Source organism: Crinia signifera, chromosome 6 (genome assembly GCF_055691185.1).
Source record: "Crinia signifera chromosome 6, ASM5569118v1, whole genome shotgun sequence".
NCBI lineage: Eukaryota > Metazoa > Chordata > Amphibia > Anura > Myobatrachidae > Crinia > Crinia signifera.
Window position 1 is genome coordinate 221,220,621 of NC_139222.1, and position 23,863 is coordinate 221,244,483.

Consider the following 23,863-nt stretch of genomic DNA (forward strand, 5'->3'; position numbering starts at 1 on the left):
TGCACTTGGGAGCCCTGGCCGTGCTACTTACCCCCGCCCCCCTCCTATGAAGAGTGGCTGGCGTGAGACCCAGCATGGGCAGAAAAGGAAGAATCCCAAAAGGACCCCGTCTCACCATTGAAAGGCCCGTCACCTGCTTGCTCCGACTCGGCTGTCCACGCCTCCTCAACACCCTTGTTCGATTTGGGTCTGCTTTTCCCCTGCTTCCACGTTTCCTCAAGCAATTAGTCATCTGTGGAGACATGTGACTGGGCCCTGTCCTACCGCCCTTGCTGAGCGGCCGCTAGCCTTAACCTGTCTGCCTGGTGCGCCTCCTGCTCTTAATGCTGGAGTTATGTTAATGAATGAATATAGTGCGACCAGGTCAATCACCCTACGCCTCTCCATACTACTTACTAATCTCCCCCTACTAGCTTCAATCTCCCCTAGACTAGAATTTAGCAGCTGCGGTGGTGACTTGAAGGCATTCAAGTAAATTGGCATGTCGGCCTTTGTCTGTGTCGACCTACACCCCCACTTTTTGGAATAAATATATATCCCCTTGGTCCTTTCTACCTCCTTAAGTGGGTATCAAAATGCTACTAGGACCTTGCCACATATGGCCATGTCCGACGGACCCTTCCGCTATGGCCATTGGATAACAGGCTAAAGGAAGCTATAATTCCGATGTATGTATTCCTGCCTTTGCTACTATCTAATTGTTAGCGGTGATCTACGTTGTCCTCATATTACGTAGTGCGTTACCGAGAACCCATAGCTCCCTGCCCTGCATTCAATGAACTTAAATTCTATATTTCCTTCCATGTGTATGCATATGGCAATTAAAGATCATTTTGTTGTCAGCAACCAATGAATTTACAAGTATGAGTGTTAAATATTATACAGGTTGAGTATCCCGTATCCGAATATCCGTTATCCGAATTATTCCAAAAACCATACATTCCAGAAAGTGAAATTTTGTATTTTTTTTCCCTAAAAACTTACTGGGGACATTTGTAACAGCAGTACTGGTGACATGTTATGTAACTGGCACTATATATGTATAACACAATGATTGCTTGGCATTCAAATTCAATATCTGAGATAGTACACAAATTTTGTTTCATGTTTTGAAACCTTGTTTTTTGAACAAATAAAATATATTTGTGTGTATTTCATGTGTTTATGCAATATAAATGCAAGATACTTCAAAATACATCATTGAAATATTAAAATATTCCGAAATACGGAATAATCCGTTATCCAAAATTCTCCTGGTCCCGAGCATTTTGGATACGGGATACTCAACCTGTAGTTGGGAATATTGATTATTAACGTAATGCTACAGGTTTTAACGTTACCTATGTTGCTGCTTGTGACCTAATCACCCAGCCATAGCGAATATCTGAGCGGGAACCTAGCTCTGTCCCTGCACCTAACTTCTGTGTTCTGCAGCCAAAACCTGCTCACATTTTTTTATTGGTCTTAACATTTGTAGATCTGAGTAGCGGATGACGCTCTTCTATCCATTAAAGGCTATTGCTCTTAAATAACTCATTATGCGGTGCCCTGGCTTCTACCGACATATTATGTCGTCTATTTATTATGCCGTTATAAAGCCGCAACTTCCAGACAAATGCACTGGAGAACTGTGACCCCTGAGCCAAACGCCTTTTACTGTATACCTAGGGATTGCAGCTGATCTTATTGAGACATAAGACACAAAGGGCAAACGTGTCAATTATAGAAAGAGATTGCTGTTAGTGGGCAATATGACGGAATATCTATCCATTGTAAACTTGCAGCAGGGCCCTCCTATCTCTCAGTCTGTGTGCTGTTACCCAGTTTGTTTTATCACTGCCTACAATTGTAAAGTGTAACAGAATCTGCTGCACTATATGGGAAATTCTAACTAAATAAATAAGTCAATGTTCAAGCGCAGCAATTATAGAAGGAAATTGCTGCCAGTGGGCCATATGACAGCATATGTGCAGTATGGTGGTGCAGTGGTTAGCATCATCGCTACTAGCGGGGACATTGAATAATTGCAATACTTTGTCCACCCATTGAAACACATACAGTATCTGCATGCTTTTCCTTTTTACAATTGTAACAGTATATAATTCTAAGGCCGTCCGTCACCGTCATATATCTAATATGCTTATGGTTTGAATTTTTTGCTAAGGCCTTTTACCACTTATTAATTCATATATTTCTAAATGTCCCCTATTATCACTATACCATGTACATTACGTGCACCAATGAATTTATCTGATACCCTTGGCCTTTTAGCCGATACTCGGCACATGCACCTTAGCAATGTTGGCACTCCCAGGGTTGATGAAATAACCCTTGCTGCCACATGTCCACTTTAGCCCCCCTTTCTGGTGGCCGGTTGCCTACTGCCGTGGGCATATTAATATATGCTCCCTGGTTTACAATTAACATTTTTACGGTGCCTTTTGCTTCCCCCACCGACTCCCCGTTTCCCTGCTAAGTGCAGGCAAACTCCAGCTTGCTCCTCCTCTGTGGGCCTCTGAATTTTATTATCATGCATGTTTCCAACTATATGGCGCTACAGAATGTAATGGCCTTATATCAAAACCCTCCTTGGCCTTCCTTTTTCACTGTGCGCCTGAGGTGAGCTCATTGTTAGCTCCCTCTAGTGGCTGGTCTAGCCCCACTTCTCTGTCTGAAACTGCTGGCATTACACTCTTCCTATCCCGTCTTTTGTGCCCCCCCGCCAGACTTCGACCCTGGCTTCCGGTTTCTCATGCGGGCTTACGATTAGGAGCCGCGGTGCCTGAGCCGACATGGCTGTAACCAGCGACCGACTCCTGCCCCCTATGCGACCCGCTGCCCTCCCTGCCGTGTCTTGATCGCCTGTGTCCTGCGCTCTACCCCACCCCGCCGCCATAAGTGGACGGGCGTGAGCGGCAGTGGCGATGGCTGTGCGGCGGCAACACCGCTGGTGTGGCACCGCTCGGTATTATGTGGAGGGTCCGGCGACGATCGGAGGCAGCGGGGCACCATAGGGAAAGCAGCGATGGCTCTGTGTATGTTGCTCGACCTGACGACCACAGCAAATCGTGCAGGTGGACGGGCAGAGCGATGTGGCCTGGTAGTCGCCATTGTTTGGCGGGCAGGGAAGGGGGCACAAAGTACAACGCCCTACTCCCCCGCTGGTGTCTCCCCACCGATGACCGCCTGCGAGCCCCCTCCCCCTTCCAGTCGCCGCTGGCCTGGCTGGTGACTGGGAGATTGCGGTTCTGTCCGGTCATACAACCGCCGATCGTGCCGAGCGGGACCAGAGGTGAGTGGAGCAGGCTTGGGATCCGTCCCACTGTAGCTAGTGCGGGTGGTCGGGCAGATCGCTGCGGGCGAGACGGGGGTTGTCTAGTTGCGAGCAGGGGGCTGATACCACGTGAACAGTGCAAGAGTGGGAGCTGCATACTACAATTAGCAGCTAATCGTTCCCTATCCCCTTGGCCCTCGGTCTAATATTAATTGCATGGCTAGTAGTTATTAAGTACAGAGTTTGCTGTATGTCTGAACTAAAGCTACATTTAGGGTTAAATCTACTATCTATGAGGCCCCTGTAATCTATGTGGATAAAGCTAACTCCCAGTTAATCATGTTACCATTGTTACTAAACTACTGAAGGCAATTTAAAACCTAGGCCTCAATTCTAAAGCAGGCTCAGTGGTGAAAATAAAGGATTCCACTCACTGAAATCTCACAGGAAATAGGCTATAAGCAGGCGCAGCACTCTCCCCTCTCCCCCCTCCCCCTCACCGACTATCCAGAGGAAATTCCACAGGGAAAAGAGAAAGACCCTTTCCCTGTTCCTATTATCCCAGCTAACTCTGCCCTCCCCTGCTTTCCTATTGGCTCCGAGTCACATGCTCCATGGTGTACACAGCCTTGGATGTTTAATTCACTCCTTTCCTATGGCAGTCATTACGTTGTTCATTTTTAAGCGATCTAGTCAGATGGCTTACAAATGGGGCTTAAATCGCCCTGTGTGTACGCCTAATTTTTCAGATTATAAATCTGAACATGCAACTTTAAAACAGAAAAATAAATAAATATATACATAGTATAGCACAAAGAAATACATTTTCCTCCCATGGATAATTAGAAAGGTCTTTGGACAAGACAAATATCAGGGCACAAGTATCCATTTATCATGATTTCATTTTATAGCTCCACAAATTACACAGGGCTGTACAGACTACAGAGAATATATCTGTCAACAAACATGCACAAAATTATAGATGAATTGGTGAGCAGCCAGTTTAGCTACCAGTAGGTGAGTGGACCATAACCTACCATTACCTGCATTAGTAATTACCAATCCTAACACCTCTCTCCTAATGAAACACACACACACACACACACTGTAGATATATACACACACACACACACACACACACACACACACACACACACACTTGTTTTATACGTAGGTGTAAGTGAGAAGTGCTATATTCCAGAGCTAAACAGGAACCAGTCCAGCCACCTCCTGACATCCAGCAGCAGAGAATAATAACCGTGCTGGGTGTGGTTCCATGTGGAAGCACTAAGGACACCCACCCGGACACTGCAGCTTTCCTGCCCGATGTAATGTGATCTCTGCCTGCTTCACCTCATAGCAGTAGCATGATGCCCAGGGAGCCCAGGCCAAGCATGCTACATGTGGGGCCACCACCTTACACAGTAGTATGATATACAGTGTGTACTGGGACATGCAACATGTGTGGCCACTGCCTTACACAGTTCTAGTATGATGCAGTCACTGGGACATGCTACATGTGTGGCCAGCACCTTACACAGTTATAGTATGATGTAGTCACTGGAACATGCTACATGTGTGGCCAGCGCCTTACACAGTTATAGTATGATGTAGTCACTGGAACATGCTACATGTGTGGCCAGCGCCTTACACAGTTATAGTATGATGTAGTCACTGGAACATGCTACATGTGTGGCCACCGCCTTACACAGTTATAGTATGATGTAGTCACTGGAACATGCTACATGTGTGGCCACCACCTTACACAGTTCTAGTATGATGCAGTCACTGGGACATGCTACATGTGTGGCCACCGCCTTACACAGTTCTAGTATGATGCAGTCACTGGGACATGCTACATGTGTGGCCGGCCACCACCTTACACAGTAGTATGATATTCAGTGTGCACAGTCACTGGGACATGCTACATGTGTGGTAACCTCCTTGCACAATCCATGGCAGTAGTATGATGTACTGGGTGTACAGACAAGGTCATTCATGCAGACATGCTACACAAGTGGCCACATTCTTGCACAATCCATGGCACTGGTATGATGTACTGGGTGTACAGACACGGTTATGCAGACATGCTACATATGTGGCCACCTTCTTGCACAATCCATGGCACTGGTATGATGTACTGGGTGTACAGACACGGTAATGCAGACATGCTACATATGTGGCCACCTTCTTGCACAATCCATGGCAGTAGTATGATGTACTGGGTGTACAGACACGGTCATGCAGACATGATAAATGTGTGGCCGCCAGCTTGCACAGTAGTAAAATGTACAGTCATTCCATGTCCCAGGTGTGGTCACCTGCCCATATGTGGCAGAAAGTTTCCCCGCATTTGCACAAGCCGCAGATCCCGCCCGCAGCAGCAGCGTTATGGTAATGGGTGGGGAGCCGACTCACCTTGTCACTGAGCGCCGTGCAGGAGAAAAGGAGGCCGGGGAGCTGCTGCTAAAATGGAGCCGTCAAGTTTCCCTGGAGTTGGGGCGCAGGTACTAAATAAACTACAACCCGGAAGATGTGACGGTTCAGCCCGAGCGCCGATGACGCAGTCACGGAGACTCGCTGGAGGCCGGGAAAGGGAGAGGCCTCTGCGCTGAACTGACCCCCGGTTACTAAGGAAACCAGGAGAGGCGTGGGTGCGATAACAGGGAGGTCCTGCAGGCAGGGAGAGTGGTGCTGCTGCTGCTGCATGGCCGCAGCTGCAACTTGGCTCTGTGGTTGGAGCAGGCAGTATAAAAGTAACTTGTAGCTACTATACCACATGTCTTCAACCTGTGGCCCTCCAGATGTTGTAGAACTACATGTCCCAGCATGCACTGACAGTTTTGGTATGCTCTCATAGGAAAAAAATGTGGCAATGCATGTTGGAACATGTAGTTTCACAACATTTTAGGGGCCACTGGTTGAAGACCCATGTATGAGATTAGTGATAGGGATGGACATCGGAAGCCTACTAACAAATGATTGCTGGTCTTCCGCTATCGATTTTTTTGATTCGATGATAAACATTGCAACACAAGAATTTGGGGTATGTGTATAAAACCTGGTGAAGAGATAAAGGTGGTAATTCTCATGCATCCACGCCTTGGTGAATTCACAACGGTGAGCGATGGCAATGGACTGTGTATATTTGCTTATACGCATGTGCAGGCCTGTGCGAGCGGATTCGGTGACTTCGCCGGCCCGTCCGCACAGAGCAGTGAGGTGTGACACGAGGCATGCCCATGGGAAAGCCCAGCGTTTCATGGGCGTTCCCATGGTAATTCACCTGTGATGCGGGTGCCGGGGATGGGCAGCTGACGTCACTGGATGCCCTACCAAGGCGCCCCATATATATTTGCGAATGCCTTAGAAATCATGCGATGGTCGGTGACCATCGCATGATTTCATCTACGGAAGCTGCGAATGGATGTTTATGCAAAACATCCATATGCGTGCGGGCAATGTTTACTTGACTCGCAAAGCTGTGAATTTCGCAGCTTTGCAAGTCAATCAGAATGACCTCCAAAGTGGATATAAAATAGGTGGCGATAACACCAGCCAATCAGGTAAGTTTTAAAAATAACAAGCGTTTATTGGCTGGTGCATTATCATCTTCCACTTTATCTCTTCAGGAGGCTTAATACACATGCCCCATCGATAGAAAAAACAACACGCAGAAAATATGCAGCATGACCACCTGAGGCTAGGACTGGGGGTGGGACTCATTGCAGGAATTGGAACACCATCAAATGTTCATCATTCCATGGTGGTAAACATTGGAATGCCTCCATCAAATGGTAAAAAAAAAACAATTGCCTTTGCATAAAAACACCAATGAATGAGAAACACCATTTTGCGTTACCCATCCCTAGTGATAGAGCCTCTCTTGCTAGTGATAGCCCCTGTCTAGTGATAGTGGCGGTCTAAATATTTTATATCAAGCAAATATATATTATAAGGTGGTGTGTGGGTTTGTCCCCTCCCAACCACACCCACCCCTAAAGCCTGCAGACAACCATTGTGCTATTACGGGATGGCCCTAACTTATCAATGGTTAATGGCTGATCATCAGTAGGCCACTGCAGATCGGTAATAGATCTACAGTGGCATTTCTCACCACCACCTAGTTATAATAGATCCCCAATGGCATAACCACCACATAATTGTCCATAGGCCTCCGCCATGTGTCACTATATATCTCTATCAGTGGCATTAGTGCATACCTGGCTCCTCTCCCTGAAGTTACATGAGACAGGCAATCCAGCACAAGAGTAATCAGATCTTCCAAAGAAATGCAAATCACATAATTATAGCCACACTCTGTTCCTAGGAAACTGCAAATCACATCATTTTCCCATGATGAGGTGAGGCCTAGTGACGCGTCTACTCTCTGGGCTTCTTCCGTGAAGAGGAGATTCCCCAAATCGGCAAGTATGTAGCACTATGGCAGTGCAGAGCTCTGTGCGCAACACCATCCACAGGGGCAAATGCAGGATTTTTACAGGGGGGTTTTATATATACCTGAAGACGATTAAATATCGAAACATTGTAACTACACTTGGCTGTGAGGTCTTTGTTCAGACACCTCACGCATTTGAACGTCCGAGAGTGCCGCCCGCCACCCTATATGTATCTATCCCATTGGGGAAGGCACCCGGCACCCTTATACCTTTTACTGGAGTACCTGAGTGCCGAGCAACCTACCCGTATATTTATATATACTCTCACGGCGGCACTCACGGTCAAAATGTGGCTTGGGCAATAACACAACTGTTTTGTGTCCTATTGGAGGGCACCGGGCAAGTTATTGTCAAGGCCATAGGAGTGCCCGCCAGACGAATTGTATATATGTAGATATATATATATATTTATATATATATATAGATATAGATCTATATCTATATATATATATATATATATATATATATATATATACAGGAACATGGGATCCGGCACTCCACCAGCAATTTATATACACAGCTCGCCTGGTGCATTCCAGAGACCAAAGGGCCCATAGACATAGGAAGACGCAAAGGTGGCACTCTGAGTCTTCTTAATTGCAAAAACACTGCTTTATTGCAGGTGAATGGTTAAACACCGACACCAGTGTTTTGAGCAACAGCTCATCGTCAGGGTACAACCAGAATGACATTACAGTGCATGTTAAAATACCATTAGGGAATCCCCACCCACAAGCACAATCATACTCACCTGTGTCAGCCATCTCCCGCCATCCATACTCCATAGATGCCGACCGTCCGATGATCCATGTGCGCTTCCGGGTCTCAGCACTGTGCATCTTGATGACATCAGCGCTATCAGTGACCGATGGACGCCGGATGCGTATCCGGCTAACACAGGAAGGAGGGATAGTAGGTGTGGGTATAGCCTGGTGCAATCAGGAAACACAGACCCGGCCTTCAAAACAGTGGCAAGCCCCCCCCCCCCATTAATAGGAGCCAAGAGAGGGAGAAATTTGAAGGATATGTTGCTCCGTCCTGGTATGTGGCCTACCTCAGGAAAAGGTGGATGATGCAGAAAAAAGATGGGCTGCTTCAAATGTTTGAAGTGCATGACCTGTAGAGCTTTGATTACAGGGGGGTCTTTTTGCCCCCCACATTCGGGACAAAAGATCCGGATACAGCATCATCCAGTCTGCACTGCATGCATCTGGTGCTCATGTGGGCTCACATATGTGGGCAAGATTATTCAGACTTTCCGAGAAAGAATGAACCAGCACCGTTCTTCAATTAGGCTTGCTTATGCCCCCTCTGCCACTGACAAACCGGTGGTGGCACATTTTTTTGAGGATGAACCATCAGATATCATCTATGACCTACTGTATATGATTATTGATTGGGTCCCTCCACTGGAGAGAGGGGTTGATCGTAGCCTACTGTTTATTGAGAAAAGAGGCAAAATGGACACTATTGCCCATGGGGCTTAATGAGTATAATTCCCTGAATGTTTTTCTATAAGATAGTCATATGTAGAGATATACAGTATGTATCTAAGAGAAGGGGTAGTCTACTTTGCGCCTGTTAAATATATATATATATATATTTTTAAAGGGATGTTTTTTAATATTTGTGTTTATGTGTATGTTTTGTTATTTGTCTATAGTGGCTCTTAAATGTGGACCTTAGATGCTAGCAAGCGGTTAATGGAGGTGTTAATAATGTATAGAAGAATAATAAAAGCAGGATAGTGTAAGAATATGTAGGTAGCAGGCTTCTATAGGTTCTTGTATGGATATGTGTAGCGGTTAGATATCGTTACATTTATATATTGATGGTGAATAGAACCATTGTAGAATAATACCGAGTAGTAGTGACACTGATTATATTGAAAGATTTGTGGAACGCATAAACTTTAAAGGTTCACGGAGCAGGTGGAATGCATGAACTTCCGCGTTCCACAGCTCCTTGTGCTTAAGCAGTGTGATAGCGCTGACCGGCGGAAGTGACGTGGCGGATGCCACTTCCGGCAGGTGGAATGCACGCTGGGTCCGGCGTTGATGTGGATGGCATGCAGGGGACCAGCTGATGTTATGTAAGTTGTGAGTAGAGCAGGACATCAGTGTTGTGTATATTATATTTTATATCCTGTTGATGCTGACACTTGATGCATATGAATTTAACACTATTAAGTTGCATATTTTCGGCACTTCTGGGTGTGAAAAGGGGAGTTGCCAAGTTGGTCCACATTGAGCCATTGTTAGTTACACACTGGAGAAGGTAGGAGAGGGGGTCTTGAGAAAGATCTGTGCCTGGTCCTCAAGTACAGTACCCCCAATAGTGCACGTTTTCCATTTCACCCAGCAAGTGCACTCATTATTCAGACACATTTTAAAAGATCCACAGGTGGAGCTAATTATGTCACTTGTGATTCTGTGTGGAGACCTGCAAAAACGTGCACTGTTGGTTGTACTTGAGGGCCAGGATTGGGAACCACTGGCCTAGACTGAAACCTTATTAACTATTCACAACCAGAATAGTCAATCAGGTGCAAATAAGGGGAGTAATTATTGTAAAATTAAAAAGGACGTTAATCTACATATGGGCTGCTCTCAGATACCAACCAGGAAAGTTGTTGAAATAGAAACTATACAGGAAAATATATACAAAGACAAAGAACCCTTGCATATATCTCACAGAGAGCGCCGCACAAGTGGAATCACTTTATCAATAAAAATTTATTTTATTTGTTAAATGTATAATATTAATAACATTCATATAAGAAACATAACATAAATAAAAATATTCCCTAAAAATGAGAATCTGTCCATGATGACCCAAATAGTGGTATAACCCCCTGATGGTGGAAGGTCAGTGATAAAGTCCATCGATAGATGACACCAGGGTTTTTTAGGAAAAAATAATGGTCTTAATGAATCTACTGGAGCATGACTGGAAACCTTGGGTGGAACAAAAAGAGGACAGGAAGCAACATAGTCTTGAATATCCCTCCTCAGGTCCAGCCACCAATACAGACGTGACAGGAATTCATAGGTTTTCTGCACCCCTGGATGGCCAGCAAACTTAGAGTCATGGACCCAACGAGGAATCCGATGTCTTGATTTGGGCTTGACAAACATTTTACCTGGTGGTACTGAAACTCGGTTGCCGCAAGAACCATTGGATCGACAATTGGACCTTCGCCACAAGACTTTGTTTCCACTTCAATCTCCCACGATCTAGACAAGGCATTCATCTTTCGATTTTTTACTCCAGGAAATCCAGAGAATCTGAAATTAAACTTTGAAAAGAACACTGTCCATCTATTTCGACGGGGTTTAAGACATTGAGCACTTTTTAAATACAACAATTTATTATGATCAACAACAATTTTAACACCCAGGCCTTTGATAAAGCCGGCTCAGCGGCTTTATCAAAGGCCTTTGATAAAGCCGCTGAGCCGGCGAAACGCGTCAGTTGTTGTTTATCCCCACTTTTTGGACTGTTCCAGACCAGCCTTGGACCTATTTGGATTTACCTAACTGTGGACACTATACCATCTCGAAGGACCCCAGCACCATCTTTGGGAGTGCCAACTCTGGGTGTCTTCCCTACTCTGGACGGTGACTCAGCCCCAACACCAACTCGGGCCTTGAGTCCCAGGGAGAGGAACTACACACCCCAGCTTTGTCTACAGGTGGACGGTAATCCCTATCCAATTGTTTTGAATTTGCACTTTACATGGTCCTGACCCCAGGCCTTATAGGAATGGGCAGTCCCCCATTGTGACCCAATTTTCCCTTAAAAACCCTCTACAAAGTACCAGCACAATTTGGTCATTAATTGAATAAAAAGTCCAATGCTTTTATTAATTTTCATGTCATTTTAATCAATTTTTTTCAGCGCTGCTACCACCCCCCCACCCCCCCCCCCTTTTTTCCTTGTTCTAGTGTTGTACAGTTCGGGCCTAACTAATCCGACACAAACCAGCAGCTGCTAGTGACTCAACACAGGTCACAGCGCCACCTTCACCACCCTCCTTCCTTGTGGAGGAGCACTTTCTCTAATTCTATAGAGTGACTGTGGTCCTAGAGTGTTATTCAGGAGGAACCGGACATTAAGTATATTTCCCTCAAACCAGGAATTATTACCCTATTACCTATATTGCCTGGGGGTAGATATAACATGTACAGAGAGAGTTAGATTTGGGTGGGGTTTTTCTTCAAAGTGAGATCTATATTACAGTGTAAAAATAAAGCAGTCAGTACTTTCCCTGCACAGAAACAAAATACCTCACCCAAATCTAATTCTCTCTTCACATTTTACATCTGCCCCCCTGCAGTGCACATGGTTTTGTCCATCTGAGAAGGAATTTGCCTCTAAGAGTGAACTAGAATAAGGCCCAATGTGTAATGGGCATAAAAGATTTTGTCATTTTCTGTAATGGGCATTACTGTGTGTAGCCTTATTTGTAATGGGCATATGTAATGGGCAAAACGAATGATGTCATATTCTGTAATGAGCATTACAGTGTGTTCCATAATGTGTAATGAGGATTACGGTGTGTAGCCTTATATGTTATATGCATTACGGTGTGTGCCATAATGTGTAATGGGGATTACGGTGTGTAGCCTTATATGTAGTGGGCATTACGGTGTGTGTGTTATAATCAGAGTGCCACAGTATCATAAGTGGAGGTCACAAGCAGGTGGGCCTGTGTGCTCAAAATGCCAGGGCCTATTTTTGGTCCCAGTCCGGCCCTGTCTCTAATTTGGAGTTAAACCTACTAAAGATAGAGGCCGTTTTAAAGTCTTTATGGGCACATGGGTTTACCACCAACCCTGAGAAATTTACAATTGGTATGGTAGAAGCCAAATATTTTGGGTACATTGTAGGCAGAGGACAGGTTAAACCTCTGCCTAGTAAGGTAGAAGAAGTCCTCACCTGGTGTAAACCTAAATGTAAGTCACAATTTAGGACATTTGCCAGTCTGGTGGGATACTATCAAAGGTTCATTTGAGATTTCGATGCTAGAGCGGCTCCACTAACCGAATGTATTAAAAAAACAGACCCTAGACAAGATAACGTGGTCTAGACCAGTGGAAACTGTTTGGCAGGATTTAAGACAAGCTTTGTGTACTGGGCCTGTCTTGCAAGCGCCTGACTTTAAAAAAACTATTTGTGTTACAGAAGCCTCTGGGACAGGATTAGGAGCAGTCAAGAGGTAGATGGAGAGAAGAAGCCCAACCTCAACCTTAGCCATAAAAGATTTCCCCAGAGAGCGCAAGTACTCAACTATAAAGCAGGAGTGCTTGGCCATTAAGTGGTCAGTAGAATCATGAAGGTATTAATTATTGGGACCATCCACCCTTACAATGGATGTATGCATACAAACAAAGAGGTGAATGCTTGTGTGACCCGTTGGTTGTATATATATAAAACATGTCCCCACAGCTGAACACTAACCCCCTTCTAGGTGCCTACTCCATTGCCTGTAGCCTAACCCTAACTTTCCTGACCACCACAGCCTAACCCTAAGTCCCCACACTAGTGCCTAAACCTAAACCCCCACAGCCAAACCCTATCCCCCTTCTAATTGCCTAACCTCCCTCACCATAGCTTCAACGTAAGTCTCCCCACTAGTACTGAAATCTAACCCCCCATCCTGGCACACACTCGTGCTGCCTGCATACTTACCGTTCGCTATCCCGGCAGTGAGATTTAAGGTGCTGGCATCCTAATTGATTTCAGGAATCTGGCACTGGTCTCCAGGTGGTAGTTGGGATGCTGGTGTCAGCATATTGAACACTGACATCCTGACCAGCGGGATGCTGACTGCATCACATATATATGCATTTTTTAGAGTTGCATGTGAAGTCTATGTGAAGTGATTAGAGGACACCTGAATTAAATCAATGTCTGACCAATGACAAAGGAATCTGCACCTGGGAGCAGGTATATGAAGGCTGCAGATTCTATTGTCCCTCACTCTTTGAGAAAGCTGCTGTGAGCGAAACGCGTTAAGAGAACCCATTTGGGAACACAGCAGCTTCCACCTGCCATTTTTTGGTCATTCCACTATTTTCCTGTGCCTATCCTAGCTATGCTGTTGACACTGACCAGATTCATTGTGTTTTACCGCTGAAAGAGAAGTCCGTACCAGCATGAGACCGTAAGTGGACAACATCACCGGCTGCAGTACTGCCCACACTTGCATGCAGTCCTAGCCACACACCTAACTGCCCATCCAGGGAGATACGGCGGGCGTGAGACGATACACAGAAAACACCATCAGCATGCATGTACCGCTGGTGTCAGCGCCTGTCACGTCACACCATGCCGCACTCACTCAGTGTGGAGTGGAGCAGCAGATCTGAGTAGCCGTGCCCTGGGCGATACACAGAGGAGAACCTTATTTGCAATACCACCTGGTCAGTACGTGCACAAGTTCATTCATCATATACTGACAGTGTGAAGTGGAACGGCTGGTGAGAGGCGCCGTGTCCTGGACAATTCAATTTACAATCATAATCCAAATTCATCTGATCTTTGGTGCATTATCGACTTATCCACCTTTGTTTCCAACAAATCGGACCCCTGCTGTGGGCGTCGAGTCCCTACACCATAGCGGAGATCAGCGGACATAATACTTATTGAACATATTGGAAAGTAAATAACACTGATTTTGAATTGAATTAATTATCAGTTATATGCGCAGGAGTTAAGAATAAACAAAGCGTTATTTGACTTTAGTAGCAGATTGTCCATTTTAATGTTACATTTTATATTTGTTTAGTATTTTTTATTTATGCTAATTGTGTATGTATTAACTGACTGGTGGCCACCCAGTATTTTTTATAAATTTCCTGATCTATCCAATAGTGAACATTTGCGATATGCCTATTTTGCCCAAAAAATAGTGGGATAGCTGAGTTGGTCATTTTTAACCTGATGAATTTCACAGAATCTCCCAAGAAACCAACCATCATTGGAGTCTGACAATCTGTATATCAGGGTTGCCTACCCTCACGAAAATTGGGTCCCCTTCCTGGCCCCCCGGAAAGGTGGGCAACCCTTCCCGGATACAGCTGGACCCCCCATATCCCCAGCGGCAGCTTTAAATTACAGCGTTTTGTGGCTTTTCAGGAGAGGGGCGGGACTAAATATGCAAATGGTGCCCTTTTAGTGCCGCCCCTCATCGATGACCTGCGAATTGTGGGATTTGAATTACTGGTGCGGGGCTTGATGAAGTCTACACCTGGCCCCACCCCCAGAAGTGCTGCTGACAGTCTCCTCTCCAGGGTTCTACCGTAGAGGAGACTTTAAAAGTAGGCAAGTATGCTGTAGATCAGATTATCCTCAGGGAATTCCTCCCACATTACACACATACCTGTATAAGCAGTCACTTATCATGAAAGTGTTTGTGCATATTTATTATAGCTAAACAGCCAGCATCTGGCTAAACTCATAAACCAGACATCTATATGTCAAATGTACTGTAGATTACTGTTTTATAGTCTACACTCAGCCCCTACACTAGTCACCATTTCCTTTATAAACATTTTGGAGTAAACATAGTGTCAGCTAACACTAGATGGCACTGTAATACAAGATAAATGCTAAGTGCAATCATGACCTCTTAATAGTGACTTTATGTGTTTTCTAATGTAGTTATCATTTAAATGCAGAGGTATATATTTGTGTACAGTACACACTGGACAATTTTCATGCAACAAAGAGATTTTTGGCTAACTGTGTAGGATCTGCGATTATATGATTAGGGGGCCTCTGCAATCCTGCTCGCATTGAGATATTTGCCGGAGAGTGACTGACAGGAAGTGGACATTTGGAAAAGTTAACAGGAATTTTAAGGTGAGCAGTTGGGGAAAACATCAGCATATCTTGGGCGTTTTTTGGGTCATGTATATTCTGATGGATGCATGATTATACATGCAAATATATGGCATATAGGAGGTGATTCAGGTTGGCTCGATATGCAGCATAAATTCATTGCTAAGCGAACCAACTAGCGCCTCCCGCCGAGCGCGCATATGGCCGATTCGGTCAGCACATCCCCTTTTGAATATTCATCCATTCGTAGAGTAGCGTACGGACCTGAAATCATTTGCTGGTCACCGGCTATCAAATGATTTTTACTCTGTTCACAAATCTAAGTCAGACTTGACTGAACTAGACATGTGGCATCCAGGTCCAAGAACGGGGCCGGTGGCTGACGTCCCCCGGAAGGTGCCCGTCTGTATTCGCATGGGGATGCCCAGCGTTTTCCTGGGCGCACCCACTGTTCTTATGGTTACGCCTCAGTAAGTGCATGTGAACACCCCCTGCCCACCTCCATTCTGCCACCCCTGTGCGAACGACATGGCGATGGTGCATGTCACCAAAGGCGTCAGAAAAGCAGCCCTGTACATATGCGATTGAGCACATGTACAGAGCGCAAACATCAGTCCCCGTTGCAAATTTGCCCGGGACCGAACAGACAAGAATGACCCCCATAGTCCATTAATGTGCGGGTGTGGGGCAGCGGCGAAGGGCTGCGCCCATGGGAATGCCCAGCAGGTGCTGTGGACGGCAGCTGATGTCAGAGGATGTTACCGTCCGAATTCAGCAGTACGAATGATAGCAAATGAGCACGCCACCATACAACTCACGGCCATATGAGGCCGGGTTCTAACGATGGTGTGTACAGTCGTACACCAGAACTCAGCTGAGCTTGCTGTAAATAAATACGGCAAATCAGAAGCATTCAGCTGATAGTAAATTAACTGATGGTAAATTACCAGCCATATTTCACATTGTATGATTACGAATACATGCATTCGTCCCCATTAGATCTTAAGGTGCCCATACACGCACCGATCCCGGCATGCGTTCTGGGCTAAAATAGCATCGCATTGCATGCCTTGTGCATGCGTTGTGCATGCGATGCAATGAAAAGCAAGTACAAAAAGTATGTGCAGCACATTCTTTTGTACTGTGCGATGAGGTGCCGCGGGAGCGCGCACCTCAAAGCACAGATCGCACCACCGAGATCAGTGCGTGTATGGGCATCTTTAGTAAATTTCCCCCATAGTATGTGATTGTAACCCGCTACAGGAAGTGTCACTGAAAAACAGCTGCAGGCTCTTAAAGGACATACTGTATGTTTAACATACTTTTGGCCAAAGGCTATGCAAAAAGCATGGAAGATACAGTAAGTATTTAGTTATTGTCAACAATCAGTTGTTTTACGTGTTTATATGTGGACAGGATGTTTCTTTAGCACAGTAATCTAAGACATTAGTTAAAATGACAGCTTCAGGGCCGGCGCCACCACTAGGCAGGTCTAGGCATTTGCCTAGGGCGCCGGCCACTGGAGGGCGGTAGTGAGCTGGAAAGCTCTACCACCGCAGCAGCAGCGGAGCAGAAGAGCCGGAGGGAGAAGCAGGTGTTCGGTGAGTGAACACTCTCTCTCTCCCCCCCCCCCCCCCCCAGCAGCACGGCGACCATATCGCACCCCCCCCCCCCCCCACACACACACACACACACACACACACACCACGGAGCAGGAGAGCCGGAGGGAGAAGCAGTGTTCGGTGAGTGAACACACTCTCTCCCTCCCCCCCCCACCCACAGCAAGACACACCGCGCACCGCCCCACCTCCCTGCGTCCGGGCAGACACACCGCAAACCCCCTTCCCAGCAGGGCAGAGACTCCGCATTCCCCCCCCCCCCTTGGCGGCCGGGCAGAGACACCGCGCACCCCCCGCCCGTCCCCCCGGCGGCCAGGCAGAGACCATGCGCACCCCCCAGCAGTTGAGCGCCGGGGCACCCCTCCCGCCTGGGGCGCTCCGGTGCCTAGCACCGGCCCTGGACAGCTTCTGCAGTGTATTTTCACTTTGAGCTGTGACCGTTTATACTTTCACAGTGAACTGTGACAGTTTTTAGACCACAAACTCTCCACCCTAACCCCAGTCTCGATCTGCAAACATTGCTTTCACTTTCTGTTATAACACCTTTTAGCAATCAAAGGAGTAATTTGGTCCATCAAGTGGTCAGTGGCGGTACTCAAAGAGGTGAGGAGTAGTTAGCATTTTATTTTTATATTTATATATGGCAACAACAAGGCAGAGACTATGGGGGGTGATTCAACAGTGATAGGAAGGGGTGGTCTGCATGTGCAGGCCTCATGTGTGAACACCTTCGGCGAGTATCCCCATAACAATGTTGGGCGTTCCCCTGGGAATGCAGGCGGGCCGATGCCTGCTATGGTGGTCTGCGGAGGAAATAAAAGGCAGTTTAGACTGAAGGCAGGAAAAACCATTTGATGGTCAGCGAAACGCAGGATTTTTGTGAAGGGGTTTCTGCCCACACTCTCATAAAAAATACGCATTATCGTAATGTTGCCTAGTTTATATAAACAATGTATGTATGTTAGATGTAAATTGGAGACACTCACATGCTCTTAATTCACTGATATACATGGACCGTGCAGTATATAATGTTTTGGTTTATTAACCATCTTCAGATATGACCGCAACTTTAAATGCTGCACTGGTCCTTGTATATCAGTGATTTAAGAGCATGTGAGTTTCGCCAATTTACATCCACACATATAGGGCAGTATTCAATGAGGCCAATTCGCCATGTGTCATGGCGAATTTGTGCTATTTTCACTTTGGAAGGTGATTTTTTTGTGTCAGAAAGTGAATCACCCTATTCAACGTGCACTTTTCACCGTCTGCGAACAGTGAATGACGGACAATTCGCCGTCTGATAGTCTACGCAATTCGCTGTGGTTTCAATGGGTTTTTCAATGTGATTCGCCGTGTCAAAAATTCAGGAATTTTATCCTGTGAAGGGGCATGCTATTTTTATTCAAGGGGGCCGGGAGCCGAGAGCCGCTCATTACATATTCATATATTCACTGCTCCCGATCATTACATATGCACGATCGAGAGCAGTGTTAGCGGCTCCTACCTGGTCCCCTGCTAGCTCTACCCTACCCGGTCCCCTGCTAGCTCTACAAAAAAGGAATTCGCTGCACATGTCGAATTTGCTCTTTGAATACTGCCCATATATGCACATAGCTGGCACACACAAACACACATCGTATAGCCGATACACACAAACACATATAGTATACATACACATAGCCGACACACACAAACACACATAGTATACATACAAATAGCCGACACAAACACACATAGTATACATACACATATACACACATAGTATACATACACATAGCTGACACACACAAACACATACTTACAGGAGACACACATAGTATACATAAACACAGCCAACACACATATAGAATACATACAGACAGCTGACACACACACACACACACACACTTTTATTTCATATATTTATTAATGATATTGGGGTGGGTATACTCAGCAATGTTTCCATCTTTGCAGATGACACAAAACTGAGCAGAGTAATTAGATTAACCGAGGATGTCTCCACGCTTCAGAGCGATCTTAATAAATTAGAGGAGTGGACAAAAAAGTGGAAAATAGGTTCAATGTGGATAAATCCAAGGTAATGCATCTTGGGAAACATAACCAAGGTGCTAGCTATAACCTAAGCTGGGAGGCACTGGGTATTTCAGAACTTGAAAAGGACCTAGGAGTCCAAATAGACAACATAGACAACAAGCTGGGGTGTAGTGCCCAATGTCATATAGCAACAAAAAAGGCGAACAGGATACTAGCATGCATAAAAAGGGGCATGGAACTAGGACTAGGAACGCAAATGTAATTTTGCCACTGTACAAAGCATTGGTTAGACCACATCTGGAATCAGGGGCAGATTGGTAATAAAATCCAGCCCGGGGGGAGGGGGGGGTGCGGGGTTCTGACGGGTTCATGGGGGGGCTTTTGATTGGAGCTGACACCGGTTGCCGGGGGGGAGGGGGGGTTTATCGGTGTCGACGGGTTGCCGGGGGAAGGGGGCTGACCGATTCCTGGGGGGGGGGGTGGTGCTGACGGGAGCCGCTAACAGGTAGGTAGGAGTTGCTTCTCTTCAGGGGTCCCGGGAGGACAGGGGTCCAGGGAGGACAGCCTGGCTCTGATAGCAGGAGTCGGGTGACAGAGCCGGGCACCCCCACTCTGGGCTGCAGGACCGAACACATGTGGAGCACCGCAAAGGACAATGGGAGGAAGAGGAGCTGCTGCATTGGGCATGGGCAGCAGATCTCCTCTAGGACCACCGGCCACCTCCATCTTTATCATTGGCAGCCTTCCCAGTCATCCCACTTGCGGTTAGCGGATGCGGCCCGGCCAGGGGGGACAGCGGTGGCCCGGCCAGGGGGGAAATCGGCCAAATCCAGACCGGCCGACCGGGAAATGGCCTGGTTTCCCAGTGGCCCAATCTGCCCCTGTCTGGAATATGGAGTACAATTCTGGGCCCCGCACTATAAAAAGGACATCATAGAATTGGAAAAAGTCCAAAGAAGAGCAACAAAGCTAATAAAGGGAATGGATAATTTAAGCTATGACGATAGACTGAACCATTTAGGATTGTTTATGCTAGAAAAGAAACGTTTAAACATGTACAATCAGGGGACAATATAAGGAACTGTCAGATGCCCTTTTTACTTTAAGAAAGGACTCAAGGACACAGGGTCATAGGTTTAGATTAGAGGAAAGAAGATTCCATTCAATTAGAAGAAAACATTTTTTTACAGTCAGGGCAGCCAAACTATGGAACTCTCTTCCTGGAGATGTAGTGTAGACAGACATAATAAACACATTTAAAATAAGGTTGGACAAACATCTATTGATTAAAAACATACAGGGGTACAAACAATAAGCATAATCTGTCCTTAAACATAACATTATACATTACGTATAACAAGGGAGGAAGCTAATATACTGTACCAAGGTTGAACTGGATGGACGTGAGTCTTTATGTTGGTTTTTTTTGGCTAGGTTCTTTGGCGCTGCTCCTGATGTTGTGCTGCCTCACTGTTACAAGAAGGGACTATCCCTTAAAGTCCCAGAACGTTGCAAGTTTGAAAAAAGAATTTTAGTAGCAGTGTTGGCGCTGCATCAGTTAAGTGTAGGGAAAAAAGGGGGTACTTATCTTCAATTTCTAATGTTGTGGCTTCTAGATTTGTTCTTTCTTCTGTCAATGTATCATCCTCGGATATATGAAAGAGAAGATTTTTCAAGGGAAGAAGTATTAGGATGGATTCTGTAATTCACAAAAAGTTCTTTTGTGCCCAGATATGCGAATGGTTCCTACCTCACTTACACAATATTGTAGTGAGGGGAAACCTATTTGGGTTTCTTTTATTTTCAATTTCAAGGAGAAGGATGTACGTTGGCGTACCTTACTCACATGACAACATGCTGTAACAGTCTTATCAAGGTATCTTTTAGATGGCGTACCGGTACTCACGATTTTCACTGAAGGAAGACTCTCATCAAGGTTTCTTTTAGTTTCTGCATACACTTTTATTTGAACATATAGTGAGTCTTTATTCAGCCTTAAATACTATGTAACTATATGTAACTATGGACCTTATTCAGGTAAGAATTGAGCGGCCTCGTGTGCAGACGTGCCGGTCTGAACGGATCACTCACTCTTTCGGTCCGCCCACAGAACATCCGCACATGGTCGTGGAATAAGCCGGCAAAGAGGAGTGGTGTGCATATGAGCGTACGCTACCATGTTCAGACCGATTTGAGGCTTTTTGCTCAGAGACTGAGCGTGCCTTTCCGATCGTAAGTGGAAGCGTACAGCCGAGCACGGTGAGGTACACTTCACATATATGGTCCAGCAATTATTCCCTTTGAAGTTAACTTCTAACAATTACCCAATTATCCTGTTTGATTTTGTGATTGCTTTATATTACCTCATTTCTCTCCCTTAATTAATCTACAATTGAACCCTCATTACATGTATATTTATTGTGTTCTAATGTGGCACTTTTTACACTATGTGTCCACCAAAGTTTTATTTTTTAATTTATTTTGGTGTTTGTGTGCATGCTGTTAATAATGTTAATAATTATTATGTTCCTATTTATTTACATGTCTCGCTACCCTAATGATGTGCGGTGTTTTACTCCACCAACAACTAACATTCATGCATATACAATATGTGTTATTTAAGCCTAAAACCCACACATGCACATACTAAAACCCACACATGCACACACTAAAACCAACACATGCACACACTAAAACCCACACATGCACACAACATTCATTACTTACCCTTGACTTTAAATAACATATATAAGTTACATTACACATTTGTACATGTACCTATGTCCACCTGCCCTCAGAAAGACTCTAACATATTAGTATAAAAACCACAGACAACTAAATATTCAGAAACTTTTATTTTAACTAAACAAAAATAATTAAAAAAATATATATTAGAAAGCAGTGAGTGCAGGCGACCCAGCAGGTTGGCAGCCTCTTGCAAGGTCTGCTGCAGTTGTAGCACTGTCTGTGCCAAGGCCTCCTGGAGATACGGTCCTATTGTCGACCCAACTTAGGTCGACAGTCATTATGTCAACACCGTTGCAATAAAAGCCTACTGCGCATGCGCGCATCTGGAAGTGGTTTGGGGGCGGGGACTGCATGGAAGACTTTTACAGCCGGCCACCACGGGGTAGCGGTAGGCAAGCTGCAGTTTGTGCTGACTGGAACAGGAAGCCACATCAGAGCAGCAGCCCAGCAGGAGACCCAGCAAATGGGGCTCTGCTTTAGTGAAGCTGGCCACACCCACCACATGAACAGTGAGCACCAGAACAGCCTGCTCCTTCTGATCCTCTTCTCTGCCTGTGGTGACCTGTCTCCTCCCCACCACACTGCCAGCCAGGTCTCTGCACCTCCACAGAATGATCAACACAGCCAGGTGAGTGCTGTGTTTTCTGGGGGACTAGGGCCTGTGTATAATAATAGGGAGTGGGGGCTGTAAGTATTATTGGGGGGGGGCTCTGTATTTACTACTGGGGGTAGTGGGGGCTGTTTATAATAGGAGTGGGGCTGTGTATAATGGGGGTGTGGGGGCTGTATGTACTACTGGGGGAGTGGGGGCTGCGTATAATGGCAGTGGGGGCTGTGTATAAAGGCAGTGGGAGCTGTGTATAATGGAGGTGTGGGGGCTGTGTATAAAGGGGGGTGTGGGGGCTGTATGTACTACTGGGGGAGTGGGGACTGTGTCTAATGGGGAGTGGGGGTTGTATGTACTACTGGAGGCTGTGTATAATGGCAGTGGGGGCTGTGTATAATGGGGGTGTGGGGGCTGTATGTACTACTGGGGGGGGAGTGGGGGCTGTGTATAATGGGGAGTGGGGGCTGTGTATAATGGGGAATGGGGGTTGTATGTACTACTGGGGCATGGGGGCTGTATGTACTACTGGGGGGAGTGGGGGATGTGTATAATGGGGTGTGGGGGCTGTATGTACTACTGGGGGGGAGAGGGGGCTGTGTATAATGGGGAGTGGGGGTTGTGTATAATGGCAGTGGGGGTTGTGTATTATGGGGAGTGGGGGCTGTTTAGAATAAGAGTGGGGGGCTGAGTATAATAGGAATGAGTGCTGTGTATAATGGGAGTGGGGGCTGTGTGTAATGGGGAGTGAAAGCTGTGTATAATGTAATGCAGGTGCATGTACTGGCTTTAATGTGGGGTGTGTGTTATGTTATATAGGGGTGCAGTGGTGTAACTATGTAGGGTGCAGGGGATGCAATGGCTATGGGGCTAGATGTTTGGGGAGCTCCAAGCCCAGCAGGCACTCCCCTGCACCCTTTTTCATTTAAATGTAGTGACGCAGGCAGTCCCATGCTCCCCTGCTAGCTGCGGCCCCAATGAAGTCCTATTATCCACCCATAAACAATGATGCTGCAGACCCATTCTGCCAACCACCAGCGGCTCCGCCTCAGTAAAATGCTCACCTTGCAGCCGCTGCTCCTCATCGGCATTGGCGCTCCCTCTCACACACATACCCTCTTTCGCTTCCACCTCTGTGTCTCTAGCACACTCTTTTCTTCTCTCTCTCTCTCTCTCTCTCTCTCTCTCTCTCTCTCTCTCTCTCACTCTTAGACACTCACAGAGAGCTAGGCAGCAAGAGAGGCAGAAGAGTCTTCTATTGTTTAGTGCATTG

The 23,863-nt window shown here is 46.1% G+C and overlaps 1 protein-coding gene across 3 annotated transcripts in view; it reads right to left on the reverse strand.

Annotated features, from left to right (window-relative positions):
- Nucleotides 1-5,914, reverse strand: part of ANXA7 (annexin A7) — a 49,758-nt gene extending 43,844 nt beyond the window's left edge. Inside the window, exon 1 of one of the 3 annotated variants that reach the window (XM_083148890.1) lies at nt 5,693-5,914. The gene's annotated coding sequence lies outside the window, so the exon portion shown is untranslated. The remainder of the gene's footprint in view (nt 1-5,692) is intronic. The other 2 variants (XM_083148891.1, XM_083148893.1) reach the window with 2 other exon arrangements.
- Nucleotides 5,915-23,863: the final 17,949 nt, after the last annotated feature.